This window comes from Oncorhynchus nerka, linkage group LG4 (genome assembly GCF_034236695.1).
Source record: "Oncorhynchus nerka isolate Pitt River linkage group LG4, Oner_Uvic_2.0, whole genome shotgun sequence".
Classification (NCBI taxonomy): domain Eukaryota; kingdom Metazoa; phylum Chordata; class Actinopteri; order Salmoniformes; family Salmonidae; genus Oncorhynchus; species Oncorhynchus nerka.
Window position 1 is genome coordinate 22,802,655 of NC_088399.1, and position 14,106 is coordinate 22,816,760.

General features: G+C 41.2%; 1 protein-coding gene across 3 annotated transcripts in view; it reads right to left on the reverse strand.

The window, feature by feature from the left end:
• The window catches only part of LOC115120677 (tetratricopeptide repeat protein 33-like), a 45,373-nt gene that overhangs the window by 29,684 nt on the left and 1,583 nt on the right, over positions 1-14,106 (reverse strand). The gene's annotated exons all lie outside the window — the stretch shown is intronic.

Below are 14,106 nucleotides of genomic sequence, written 5' to 3' on the forward strand. Positions count from 1 at the left end.
AGATCGGTGAAGGTTGGTGTATGGACATGAACAAGAGTAACTTTTATTGGCCCTAGCTGGGAAGTCAATGCACCGCATACAGATGGCTGATCAAGCACATGATTAGTTGGTGCCTAGAAAGACACCACTCACTTTGGGTTGGAATGAAATCAATAGCATGTCATCCAAGAGCATTAGCTTCCTTACCATTTATTAATAGCTTTGAAAAGATCCAGGCCTTCATTTTACAGTCTTATAATACACTCTTAGCTTGGAAAGATGCAAGGAGGTACTTGGCAGATTCCAGACCATCTCTCACTCCGGTCACCGATTGCCCTTAATCCAGATTTCCCCCCACAAATAAGGAGTATTGGACTTCTGGATTGGAAGACGAAGGGTATTGCTGACCTTATGACTTTATTTTCTCAGGACATTCTTAAATCATTCCAACATATAAAAACTGAGTTTGACACCCCAAACAAAGATTTTTTTTAAGTACCTACAACTTAGACATTTCATAGAGGGTCAGAAGAAAGTCGATAAACTACGTTTTCAAATTACTGAAGTTGAAAAAAAAAAAGAAATCCTACTGTTCGGAGAGGTTTAATCTCCGACATATATTCTATTTCATTGAACATAAGTGCCTCATCCTATTTTGCGTTTGGGAGAGAAGTTTGGGAGAGAGACTTTGGACATACATTTGTTGAGGAAGAATAGGCTTCTATCTGCGAAAGGGTCAACCCAAATTCACCTCCATAAGCATACAATAACTACATTTCAAATGTTTTCATAGAACCTACTATACACTTGTCCGCTTTCACAGAATGTTTTCCAATGCATCACATTTATGTTTTAAATGTGAACAGGATTCTGGCACCTTCAAGAGAGAATCCTACTTACATAAGATGGTGCCGACAGAGATGGTCGCCTCACTTTGACTTCTTAGGAGACTAAACTTTATTTATTTTTTAAATGTATTATTTCTTACATTGTTTCCCCAGTAAATCTTAAGTCGTATTACATACAGCTGGGAAGAACTTTTGGATATAAGAGCAATGTCAACTTACCAACATTACGAGCAGGAATACGACTTTCCAGAAGCAGATCCTCTGTTCGGACCACCACCCAGGACAATGGATGTAATTTCAGAAGCCGACCCAAAACAACGGCGCTGCAGAAGGGGCAGACAGAGCGGCCTCCTGGTCAGGCTCCATAGACGTGCACATCTAGTCTCTTGACAACAAGTTAGACGAAATTCGAGCAAGGGTTGCCTTCCAGAGAGACATCAGAGATTGTAACATTCTCTGTTTCATGGAAACATGGCTCTCTCGGGATATGTTGTTTGAATCGGTTCAGCCAGTGGGCCTCTCCATGCATAGCGCCGACAGAAATAAACACTTCTCTGGGAAGAGGAAGGGTGGGGGTGTATGCTCCATGATTAACGACTCATGGTGTAATCCATAACAACATACAGGAACTCAAGTCCTTCTGCTGACCCGATCTAGAATTCCTTACAATCAAATGCCGGCCATTTTATGTATCAAAATAATTATTGTCAGTTATAGTCACAGCTGTGTACATTCCTCCTCAAGCGGACACCAAGACGGCCCTCAAGGAACTTCACTGGACTTTGTAAACTGGAAACCATATATCCTGAGGCTGCATCAAAGCAAATTTGAGAACAAGGCTACCTAAACCCTACCAGCATATTGATTGCACTACACGCAGGAGGTAATACACTCAATCACTGCTACTCTAACTTTTGCGATGCATACAAAGCCCTCCCCCGACCCTCCCTTCGGCAAATCCGACCATGACGCAATCTTGCTCCTACCGTCTTATTGGCAGAAAATCAAACAGGATGTACCAGTGACAAGAACCATTCAACGCTGGTCTGACCAATGGGAAGCCACGCTTCAAGATTGTTTTGATCACGCGGATTGGAATATGTTCCGGTCAGCCTCAGAAAACAACATCGACTTATACGCTGACTCGGTGAGCGAGTTTATAAAGAAGTGCATTGGAGATGTTGTACTCACCGTGACTATTAAAACCTACCCTAACCAGAAACCGTGGATGGATGGCGACATTCGCACAAAACTGAAAGCACAAACCACCGTATTTAACCATGGAAAGAGGGCTGGACACAGACGTCACACTTCCAGACAAACTAAACACCAACTAAAACGCTGTGTGCAACTGGGTCCTGGACTTTGACAGGCCACCCCCAGGTGGTGAAGGTAGGAAACAACATCTCCACTTCGCTGACCTCCAACACTGGGGCCACACAAGGGTGCGTGCTCAGCCCCCTCCTGTATTCCCTGTTCACCCACCCACCTCCAACTCAATCATCAAGTTTGCAGATGACACAAGAGTAGTGGGCTTGATTACCAACAACGACGAGACAGCCTATAGGGAGGAGGGAACTCGGGGTGTGGTGTCAGGAAAACAACCGCTCACTCAACATCAACAAAACAAAAGGAGATGATCATGGACTTCCGGAAACAGCAGAGGGAGCACCCCTTATCCTCATCGAAGGGACAGCAGTGGAGAAGGTGGAATGTTTTAAGTTCCTCAGCGTACACATCACGGACAAACTGAAATGGACCACCCACAGAGACAGTGTGGGGAAGAAGGCGCAACAGTGCCTCGTCATTCTCAGGAGGCTGAAGAAATTTGGCTTGTCACCCAAAACCCTGACAAACTTTTACAGATTCAAAATCGAAAGCATCCAGCCTGGTATGGCAAATGCACCGCCTTCAACCGCAAGGCTCTCCAGAGGGTGGTGTAGTCTGCACAACGCATCACCAGAGGCAAACTAACTGCCCTCAATGAAACATACAGCACCTGATGTCACAGGAAGGCTAAAAAGATCATCAAGGACAACAACCACCCAAGCCACTGCCTGTTACACCACTACCACCCAGAAGGTGAGGTGCAGGTGCATCAAAGCTGGGACAGAGACTGAAAAACAGCTTATATCTCAAGGCCATCAGACTGCTAAAAAGCAATCACTACCTCAGAGAAGCTGCTGCCTACATTGAGACCCAAACACTAGCCACTTTAATAAATTGCTCACTAGTCACTTTAAACAATGCCACTTCAATAATGTTTACATATCTTACATTACTCATATCACATGTATGATATGATGGCAATTTGCATATACTCCAGAATGTTATGAAGAGTGATCAGAAGAATTGCAATTAATTGCAAAGTCCCTCTTCGCCATGCAAATGAATCCCCCAAAAACCTTTCCCCTGCATTTCAGCCCTGCCACAAAAGGACCAGCTGACATCATTTCAGTGATTCTCTCGTTAACACAGGTGTGAGTGTTGATGAGGACAAGGCTGGAGATCACGCTGTCATGCTGATTGTTCGAATAACAGACTGGAAGCTTCAAAAGGAGGGTGGTGCTTGGAATCATTGTTCTTCCTCTGTCAACATGGTTACCTGCAAGGAAACAGGTGCCATCATCATTGCTTTGCACAAAAAGGGCTTCACAGGCAAGGATATTGCTGCCAGTAAGATTGCACCTAAATCAACCATTTATCGGATCATCAAGAACTTCAAGGAGAGCGGTTCAATTGTTGTGAAGAAGGCTTCAGGGCGCCCAAGAAAGTCCAGCAAGCGCCAGGACCATCTCCTAAAGTTGATTCAGCTGCGGGATCGGGGCACCACCAGTAATGAGCTTGCTCAGGCATGGCAGTAGGCAAGTGCATATGCAAACACAGTGAGGCGAAGACTTTTGGAGGATGGCCTGGTGTCAAGAAGGGCAGCAAAGAAGCCACTTCTCTCCAGGAAAAACATCAGGGACAGACTGATATTCTGCAAAAGGTAAAGGGATTGGACTGCTGATGACTGGGATAAAGTCATTTTCTCTGATGAATCCCCTTTCCGATTGTTGGGGCATCCGGAAAAAAGCTTGTCCGGAGAAGACAAGGTGAGCGCTACCATCAGTCCTGTGTCATGCCAACAGTAAAGTATCCTGAGACCATTCATGTGTGGGGTTGCTTCTCAGTCAAGGGAGTGGGCTCACTCACAATTTTGCCTAAGAACGCAGCCATGAATAAAGAATGGTACCAATACATCCTCCGAGAGAAACTTCTCCCAACCATTAAGGAACAGTTTGGTGACGAACAATGCCTTTTCCAGCACCTTGCCATAACGGAAAAGTGATAACTATGTGGCTCGGAGAACAAAACATCAATATTTTGGGTCCATGGCCAGGAAACTCCCCAGACCTTAATCCCATTGAGAACTTGTGGTCAATTCTCAAGAGGTGGGTGGACAAACAAAACCCACCCCCTGACAAACTCCAAGCATTGATTATGCAAGAATGGGCTGCCATCAGTCAGGATGTGGCCCAGAAGTTAATTGACAGCATACCCACGCGGATTGCAGAGGTCTTGAAAAAGAAGGGTCAACACTGCAAGTATTGACTCTTTGCATCAACTTCATGTAATTGTCAATAAAAGCCTTTGACACTTATGAAATGCTTGTAATTATACTTCAGTATTCCATAGTAACATCTGACAAAAATATCTAAATACAGTGAACAGCAAACTTTGTGGAAATGAATATTTGTGTCATTCTCAAAACTTTTGGCCACGACTGCATATACTGTATTTTATACCATCTATTGCACCTTGCCTATGCCACTCGGCCATTGCTCATCTATATACTTAAATGTACATATTCTCATTCACCCCTTTAGATTTGTGTGTATTAGGTAGTTGTTGGGGAATTGTTAGATTACTTGTTAAATATTACGGCACTGCCGGAACTAGAAGCACAAGTGTAACAAGTAACAATAGCTTCAGGCTACTGTATGCTATAGGCTATTGTATGCTTAAGCTTAAACTCTATTGGACCGGTTAGGTAAATGAAAACCACACAACTGAATAATTTAGGAAAATAATGCAGGCTTGTATTTTGTAAATAAAAATACTTACAAAAAATGAATCACCTTGAGTAAATATTGATTTGTGATATTTGTACAATGAGCTCAATATGAATGAAATACATCAATAGCAAAATAGACTTAGATATCGGCCATATATCCTGCCTATAGTTTACTAGGGTGCACCAAACTATCTTAATCTGAGGGTCTCTCAGATTTCAATGTTCAAAGTTCAATAGCAAGACAATAAACATGAATCCACAGAAAAACAACACAATTCACAAATACTGACTTATAAACCACTATAAATTAGAATCAAATGTGAGTGACTGCCTATCAAACACTGTACGGTGATTAAGTGTAGCATGTGCTTATAACAATCCCACTGCAAAGTATGATGCAATGATGTCTTGCAAGAAATCCTACCACACCGTAGTATGGTAGTGCAAATTCAGTGTTCTCAGGAAAATAAATATTGCATGCAAATCTTCCTATCAATGTCCTGGGTTCGGGTGGCTCACCATCCTTAGTGGAACTGAATCCATACTAAAAAACCTACCCAAATCCTGGCGTCAATCTTTCCCTCAATCCCTTCACAGCACGTTCATATAGATAAGTGAGTGTTAATATCCAGTTCTCTTTTTAGTTCAGTTTTATACTACTTCAACGATTTGAAACAAAGTTTTTCTTTCATGGAATGGCGGTAGCTCTTTTTCAGCACATTGGTGCCGACTGGTGTATAACGTGAGGTTAGGAGAGGGACTAAGAGAATATTGAGTTTTGATTGGCTCAAAATAAGCTGCTCATCATGCAGATTGTGACAGCTGATATGTAATAGCTGTGAACTTAAACATATCAATAGCAATATAGTATAATATGATTGTTACTGTAATCTCACTAGTAATGATAAGTATTCAACATTAGTGGACCTGTGTTACACCAGCATTTCACTAAACTCGCATTAACATCTGCTTACCATGTGTATGTGACCAATACAATTATTTGAATTGATTCATGCATGTTTTTGGTATTGTAGCAGAATCCAGTCTTATTGGAATGATATTCATTTACACATCTAGAAGATCTTGAGTAGACAATTAGCTTTTTCACCAAATGTATACGTGTTCTACTTTGATTGTAACATTGTGTTAGATCTTGACTCTGAACATCTGTTTGATACCCTTGTTTTCTTAGCCAAAAAATGCATATTGTTATTATGTTCCAAACCTGAAGTACCATCTGCGAGAATGTGGCTTTCTCAAGCTACTGCTATCCTACCTCTAGAGAAACTTACCTTTGATTTACACCAGAAGTTTGACACATTTTGGAAAAGCTGGTCTCCATTGTGGTCCTATGTAGAAAACCTCCCATAAATGCCCCATGTTATAATTGTGAAGTTCACATATTGTTTTTATGACTGCCTTTTTGTATAATGTTTTGCTGTATCCTTATTCATTTTATTGTACTTGGTCTGTGTGGTGCACTTTGTTTGGTTGTCTGTGTAACCCCTGTTAAAAGAAAATAACATTCTAATAGAAGGATAATTTAAAAAAGGCCACGCTCATAAGGCCAGAATTGATTACTTCCAGAAGCTGCTGCTCGCTGACATTTCAGGGAACAGGGACAAGAGCATTGATGAGGATCACAGTACATTTCCTGGATTTGTCTCAGGTTTAGATGTTTGCGCAGATCCAGTCTAACTAAATGAGAGATCCATCCATGGCAGAGAACTCTTCCTTTATAGAGCCATTCTTCACAGGCCCTGGCACCAGTCTGCTGGGAGCCTCGACCGCTGGCACCAGTCTGCTGGGAACATCGACCACTAGCACCAGTCTGCTGAGAGTCTAGACCCCTGTCTGCGTCACTCACAGGCCCTGGCACCAGTCTGCTGGGAGCCCGAATCCCTGCCTGCGTCACTTACAGGCACTCCTGCAGCGGTTCCAAAATGGTAGATGCAAAATGGGTCCCAGCCAAAGGGAATGTCAGAGCAGTCAGAGTGACTGTGTGTGTCTGGCCAGCATGTTGATGGAGGATTACTCTGCAGCATCTGGGCTTGAGCTTGTCAAACAATCTGATGAGTGAATGTCCGATCTCATGGAACATTGCCTTGACATGGACACAACTTGCGATGAACATATTGGTCAATTTTGCTGCTGACTAACCGACCTCATTAACCGGTCAACAAACGGTAAAAAAAATGCCAGAACAGAACAGAAAATACTATGCATGCATAAAAGTAACGGACATATCTCATTAAGAGCTTAAAGGGTAGGAAGCATAAACTTAACCAAATGTAACATATGGATTTGCAATAGAACACGCATCAAAACTCCCAATGCAAAGTCACCTCACTTTTGTGTTATTCCAGTTATTCCATAAAACTATTCAGAAATCCAAAGAATGCCAAAAAACATTTGCAGGGTGTTACGTAATATGGAGGGCCCATCAAACCAGCCTATTTCCTATAAAGTAAACGTCAGCAGTAGTAACTTCAAATGAAAGACTTCAAATTTAACCAAATCGTTTGAACTTATGACTACTGGTTTCAATAACATTTTCTGCCAACTTACAAGAAAATTACTTTATAAATAAAATTTTACAAATCAGCTTGCAAGGTTGCTAGCCAACCAGCCTGCTAATGTTAGCTCTACAGAGCCTGCTATCAACCTTACAGCTAAATTAAAGTAAACCAAAAGGTTTTGGAATTGCACATCAGCCAAAAGTTTGAACAAAGTCACTCATTCAGTTTTTAAAAACTATCAACACCTAAGTTACAGCTAAATTAAAGTAAAACAAAAAGGTTTTGGAATTACAGTATCAGCCAAAAGTTTGAACAAACCTAACTCATTCTGGTGGTGGTATGTCCCACTAAGCGCAAACCAGATTTGATGGCGCACACTGCAGAATGCTGTGGTACCCATGATGGTCAAGTGTGCCTTGAATTCTAAATAAATCACAGACAGTGTCACCAGCAAAGCATCCCCACACCATAACACCTCCTCCTTAATACTTTGCGATGGGAACCACACATGCGGAGATCATCTGTTCACCGACACTGCGTCTCACAAAGACACAGCGGTTAGAACCAAAAATCTCAAATTTGAACTCATCAGACCAAAGAACAGATTTCCACCATTCTAATGTCCATTGATCGTGTTTCTTGGCCCAAGCAAGTCTCTTCTTATTATTGGTGTCCTTTAATAGTGGTTTCTTTGCAGCAATTTAACCATGAAGGCCTGATTCATGCAGTCTCCTCTGAACAGTTGATGTTGAGATGTCTGAAGCATTTATTTGGGCTGAAATTTGAGGCTGGTAACTCTAATGAACTTATCCTCTGCAGCAGAAGTAACTCTCGGTCATCTTTTCCTGTAGCGGTCCTCATGAGAGCCAGTTTCATTATAGCACTTGAAGGTTTTTGCGACTGCACTTGAAGAAACTTTCAAAGTTCTTGACATTTTACGGATTGACTGACCTTCATGTCTTAAAGTAATGATGGACTGTCATTTCTCTTTGCTTATTTGAGCTGTTCTTGCCAAAATATGGACTTGGTCTTTTACCAAATAGGGCTGTCTTCTGTATATCACCCCTACCTTGTCACAACACAACTGATTGGCTCAAACGCATTAAGAAGGAAACTAATTACACAAATTAACAAGGCACACCTGTTAATTGAAATGCATTCAAGGTGACTACCTCATGAACCTGGTTGAGAAAATGCCACGAGTGTGCAAAGTTGTCATCAAGGCAAAGTGTGGCTACTTCAAAGAATCTGAAATATAAAATTATTTTGATTTGTTTAACACTTTTTTGGTTACAACATGATTCCATGTGTGTTATTTCATAGTTTTGATGTCTTCACTATTATTCTAAAATAATAACATTACTTTAATGAAATATTTCAGTTGTCTATTTTAAATTTGATGACTTTATTATTTAATTCCAAGTCATCATCTCATCTCTATAGAGCTGCTGCTTATGCTGTCTGACAAAATCCCTATTTTAATAGGCCTAGTTCTTCAAAGTAAATAAGGCATACTTTTATGACTGCTGAATACCAACTGTCTCTGAATCACTAAGATAATGTATTTTCTGGTAAAAATACCTTGTTGACAGTGCATTCTTCTGGTCTCTTATGTAGCAGGCATAAAAGAAACACATACCGGACTCGGAACTGTGCACTGGATTATGCTCATTGTTGTTAATTATCACCTTTTCTGCACTAAACTATGTAGAACATTGGCCTGCTGGAAACGACAACTCCCTAGTACATTGCACAGTTCAAGCTGGATCTGATGTATATCTAGAGAAACTGCAGTAAAATGTGTGCATTAAGCCCGCAGAAATTATTATTATTTATTTTAATAATTGAATTCAAATAACTGAACAAAATGGAACTGAAATAATTGAACCAATGTCGGTCAATTAGTTGTTTAAAAAACGATTCATCCCTCAGCATTAGAGCAGGCACACTTTCCTGTAGGCTTAGATTGAAAAGATGGCAAATAGGAGTGGCAATATCTTCAGCTATAATCCTCAGTAATTTTCCATCCAATTTGTCAGATCCAGGTGGCTTGTAATTTTTTATAAAAATGATAGTCTATCATCTCTTCCACACTCACTTTACGGAATAAAACATTACAATGCTTGTCTTTCATAATTTTGTCAGTTATGCATGGATATGTAGGTTCAGAATTTGTTGTGGGAATGTCATGCATAAATTTGCTAATCTTGCCAATTAAAAAAATCATGAAAGTAGTTGGCAACGTTAGCCAGCTGGAACTAGCTAGATAGCACCGATTCTTCATATGAAGTCGAGACGTAGTGCATTGTGGGTAGTTCCAAAGATATCCGGAAATAAGTTAATAAATATGTAAAAACACTAAAACATAACTGTGTTTGTGGTTAAAGATAACCAGATCGTGACTAGAACTAAGTTACTGAGTCTTTGACCATACTGTGTTGTTTGGTGGTAAAAAAAATAATCATTTTCCCTACCTTTTAATGAAAGCATGCAACAATAGCAAGCCTTTCGTCTTACAGTCAAAGCGGTATAACCTATTATTGAACATGCAACTCCAGTAATGAAGCAGCTACTTAAACATCATTTTCAAACATTAGTCAAAAATCAATTTGTGGGAAAACACTGTTCTAATGAGCCTACCTATTGCGAGCGGTTCCATATACAGTGGGGCAAAAAAGTATTTAGTCAGGCACCAATTGTGCAAGTTCTCCCACTTAAAAAGATGAGAGGCCTGTAATTATCATCATAGGTACACTTCAACTATGACAGACAAAATTAAAAGAAAAAAAAATCCAGAAAATCACATTGTAGGATTTAAGGAATTTGCAAATTATGGTGGGAAATAAATATTTGGTCACCTAAAAACAAGCAAGATTTCTGGCTCTCACAGACCTGTAACAACTTCTTTAAGAGGCTCCTCTGTCCTCCACTCGTTACCTGTATTAATGGCACCTGTTTGAATTTGTTATCAGTATAAAAGACACCTGTCCACAACCTCAAACAGTCACACTCCAAACTCCACTATGGCCAAGACCAAAGAGCTGTCAAAGGACACCAGAAACAAAATTGTAGACCTGCACCAGGCTGGGAAAACTGAATCTGCAATAGGTAAGCAGCTTGGCTTGAAGAAATCAACTGTGGGAGCAATTATTAGGAAATGGAAGACATACAAGACCACTGATAATCTCCCTCGATCTGGGGCTCGACGCAAGATCTCACCCCGTGGGGTCAAAATGATCACAAGAACGGTGAGCAAAAATCCCAGAACCACACGGGGTGACCTAGTGAATGACCTGCAGAGAGCTGGGACCAAAGTAACAAAGCCTACCATCAGTAACACACTACGCCACAAGGGACTCAAATCCTGCAGTGCCAGACGTGTCCTCCTGCTTAAGCCAGTACATGTTGAGGCCCGTCTGAAGTTTGCTAGAGAGCATTTGGATGATCCAGTAGAAGATTGGGAGAATGTCATATGGTCAGATGAAACCAAAATATAACTTTTTGGTAAAAACTCAACTCGTCGTGTTTGGAGGACAAAGAATGCTGAGTTGCATCCAAAGAACACCATACCTACTGTGAAGCATGGGGGTGGAATCATCATGCTTTGGGGCTGTTTTTCTGCAAAGGGACCAGGACGACTGATCCGTGTAAAGGAAAGAATGAATGGGGCCATGTATCGTGAGATTTTGAGTGAAAACCTCCTTCCATCAGCAAGGGCATTGAAGATGAAACGTGGCTGGGTCTTTCAGCATGACAATAATCCCAAACACACCGCCCGGGCAACAAAGGAGTGGCTTCATAAGAAGCATTTCAAGCTCCTGGAGTGGCCTAGCCAGTCTCCAGATCTCAACCCCATAGAAGATCTTTGGAGGGAGTTGAAAGTCCGTGTTGCCCAGCAACAGCCCCAAAACATCACTGCTCTAGAGGAGATCTGCATGGAGGAATGGGCCAAAATACCAGCAAGTGTGTGAAAACCTTGTGAAGACTTACAGAAAACGTTTGACCTCTGTCATTGCCAACAAAGGGTATATAACAAAGTATTGAGATAAACTTTTGTTATTGACCAAATACTTATTTTCCACCATAATTTGCAAATAAATTCATTAAAAATCCTACAATGTGATTTTCTGGATTTTTTCCCCTCATTTTTTCTGTCATAGTTGAAGTGTACCTATGATGAAAATTACAGGCCTCTCTCATCTTTTTAAGTGGGAGAACTTGCACAATTGGTGGCTGACTAAATACTTTTTTGCCCCACTGTATATGACAGAGATAAAAAATCTCCTTTAGAAACTTAGAAAGAAGGTGAATCTAATAAATAGCATCTAGGATGGGTTGTTTACATGACTAGGATTGTGACTTTGGCTTCTGGGCAAAAAAAGAAAGTTGATATGAAAATCAATATAATAGGAGAGAAATGCTGGTCTTTATAAAATAATTGCCTCCACATTTCTAAGGTTGGATTTTGGCTACTCTGAAGCAACATAAGACATGCCTCATTATTTGAAGTAATGTAAAATGTTTAGGTTTCAAACAATTGTACTGTCTCAAGCTCACATTGCAAAGTGGTGTGTGATGAGCTGAAGCCTGCCTGCCTACCATTGCCTATAGCCTATGCACTCGAATGACAAAAATAAAAACATGATCTCTTTATAAATCGGTGCAATGAACAGTTTTAACACATGATTGGATTTAGAATGGTTATTTATTGACCAATGACTGGGCTTATAAAAATGACATGTTTTGAGGAGCTGCTCACTATGACAGCCTAGTTTGAAGAGCAGAATAGCCTATGTATGCTGTGCGTGTGTGATAAATATATTGAACAAAAATATAAACGCAACATGTAAAGTGTTAGTCCCGTGTTTCATGAACTGAAATAAAAGATTAGACATTTTCTATACGCACAAAAAGCTTATTTCTCTCAAAATCTGTGCACAAATTTGTTTACATCCTTGTTAGTGAGCATTTCTCCTTTGCCAAGATAATCCATCCACCCGACAGGTGGCATATCAAAAAGCTGATTAAACAGCATAATCATTACACAGGTGCACCTGGTGCTGGGAACAATAAAAGGCAACTCTAAAATGGGCAGTTGTCACACAACACAATGCCACATATGTCTCAAGTTTTGAGGGAGCGTGCAAATGGCATGCTGACTGCAGGAATGTCCACCAGAGCGGTTGCCAGAGAATTTGTTAATTTCTCTACCATAAGCCTCTTCCAACGTCATTTTAGAGAATTTGGCAGTATGTCCAACTGGCCTCACAATCACACACCACATGTAACCACGTCAGCCTAGCACCTCCACATGCTGCTTCTTCACCTGCGGGATCGTCTGACAGCTGATCAAACTGTGGGTTTGTAGAACCAAAGAATTTCTGCACAAATGGTCAGAAACGGTCTCCGGGAAGTTCATCTGTGTGCTCATTGTCCTCACAAGGGACTTGGCCTGACGGCAGTTCGGCGTCGTAACCGACTTCAGTGGGCAAATGCTCACCTTTGATGGCTGTTGGCACGCTGGAGAAGTGTTCAGATTCACCCGGATGAATCCAGGTTTCAAATGTACTGGGCAGATGGCAGACAGTGTGTATGGCGTCATGTGGGTGAGTGATTTGCTGATGTCATTGTTGTGAACAGAGTTCCCCATGGTTTTGGTGGGATTATGGTATGGGCAGGAATAAGCTACAGACAACGAATACAATTGCATTTTATCGATGGCAATATGAATGCACAGAGATACAGTGATGAGATCCTGAGGCCCATGTCATGCCATTCATCCGCCGCCATCACCTCATTTTTCAGCATGACAATGCACAGCCCCATGTCGCAAGGATCAGTACACAATTCCTGGAAGCTGAAAAGGTCCCAGTTCTTCCATGGCATGCATACTCAGCAGACATGTCACCCATTGAGCATGTATGGGATGCTCTGGATCAACGTGTATGACAGTGTGTTTCAGTTCCAGCCCATACCCAGCAACTTCCCATTGAAGAGTGGGACACAATTCCACAGGCCACAACCAACAGCCTGATCAACGGAGATGTGCCACGCTGCATGAGCCAAATGGTGGTCACACCAGATACCAACTGATTTTCTGATCCACAAGTGCAAGATACATGATGACCAGCGAAAATACACACGCCAATTTAATTCCACTACAATATGCAAATTAACCTATATACTGATAAGCATGACCTGTCAAATGTGACTTGTTTCAGGAAACTAGGCGCATGTCACGCGTCACTACTTCACGGGCGAGGCATTTGAATGTAAACATGCAGAAATGCCTTCTGGAACATGTGAACTTTCATGTGCCTTAATAACAAACTTGTATGCCATCTGTACATATGAATACAATTTTAAAATTATGAGCCGTTGGTTTAGCCACAGAAAAGAGAGGAACCTTCCCGCTAGCCATGATTGGCTGAGATAATGGATGGAGAGATGAGAGATGAGTTCGGATTGGTCTGCCACGTAGCACGCTTCTGTCTATAACATGAGCTGCTCAGTATTTGTAGGTAATTTTTTCTAATGCAGCTTAAAAAAAAAAAAGATATCACAAAGAACTGCAAAAGTGTTGCTCTCCTCTTTCTGGAGGTCAGAGTTTTGAAATCAGTGGAATGCCCGGTAAAAGCTGAGTATGAGAGCTAAGGAGATAATTCTGGCATTGTACAAAACTTCAAACTAGGCCAACGAGAGT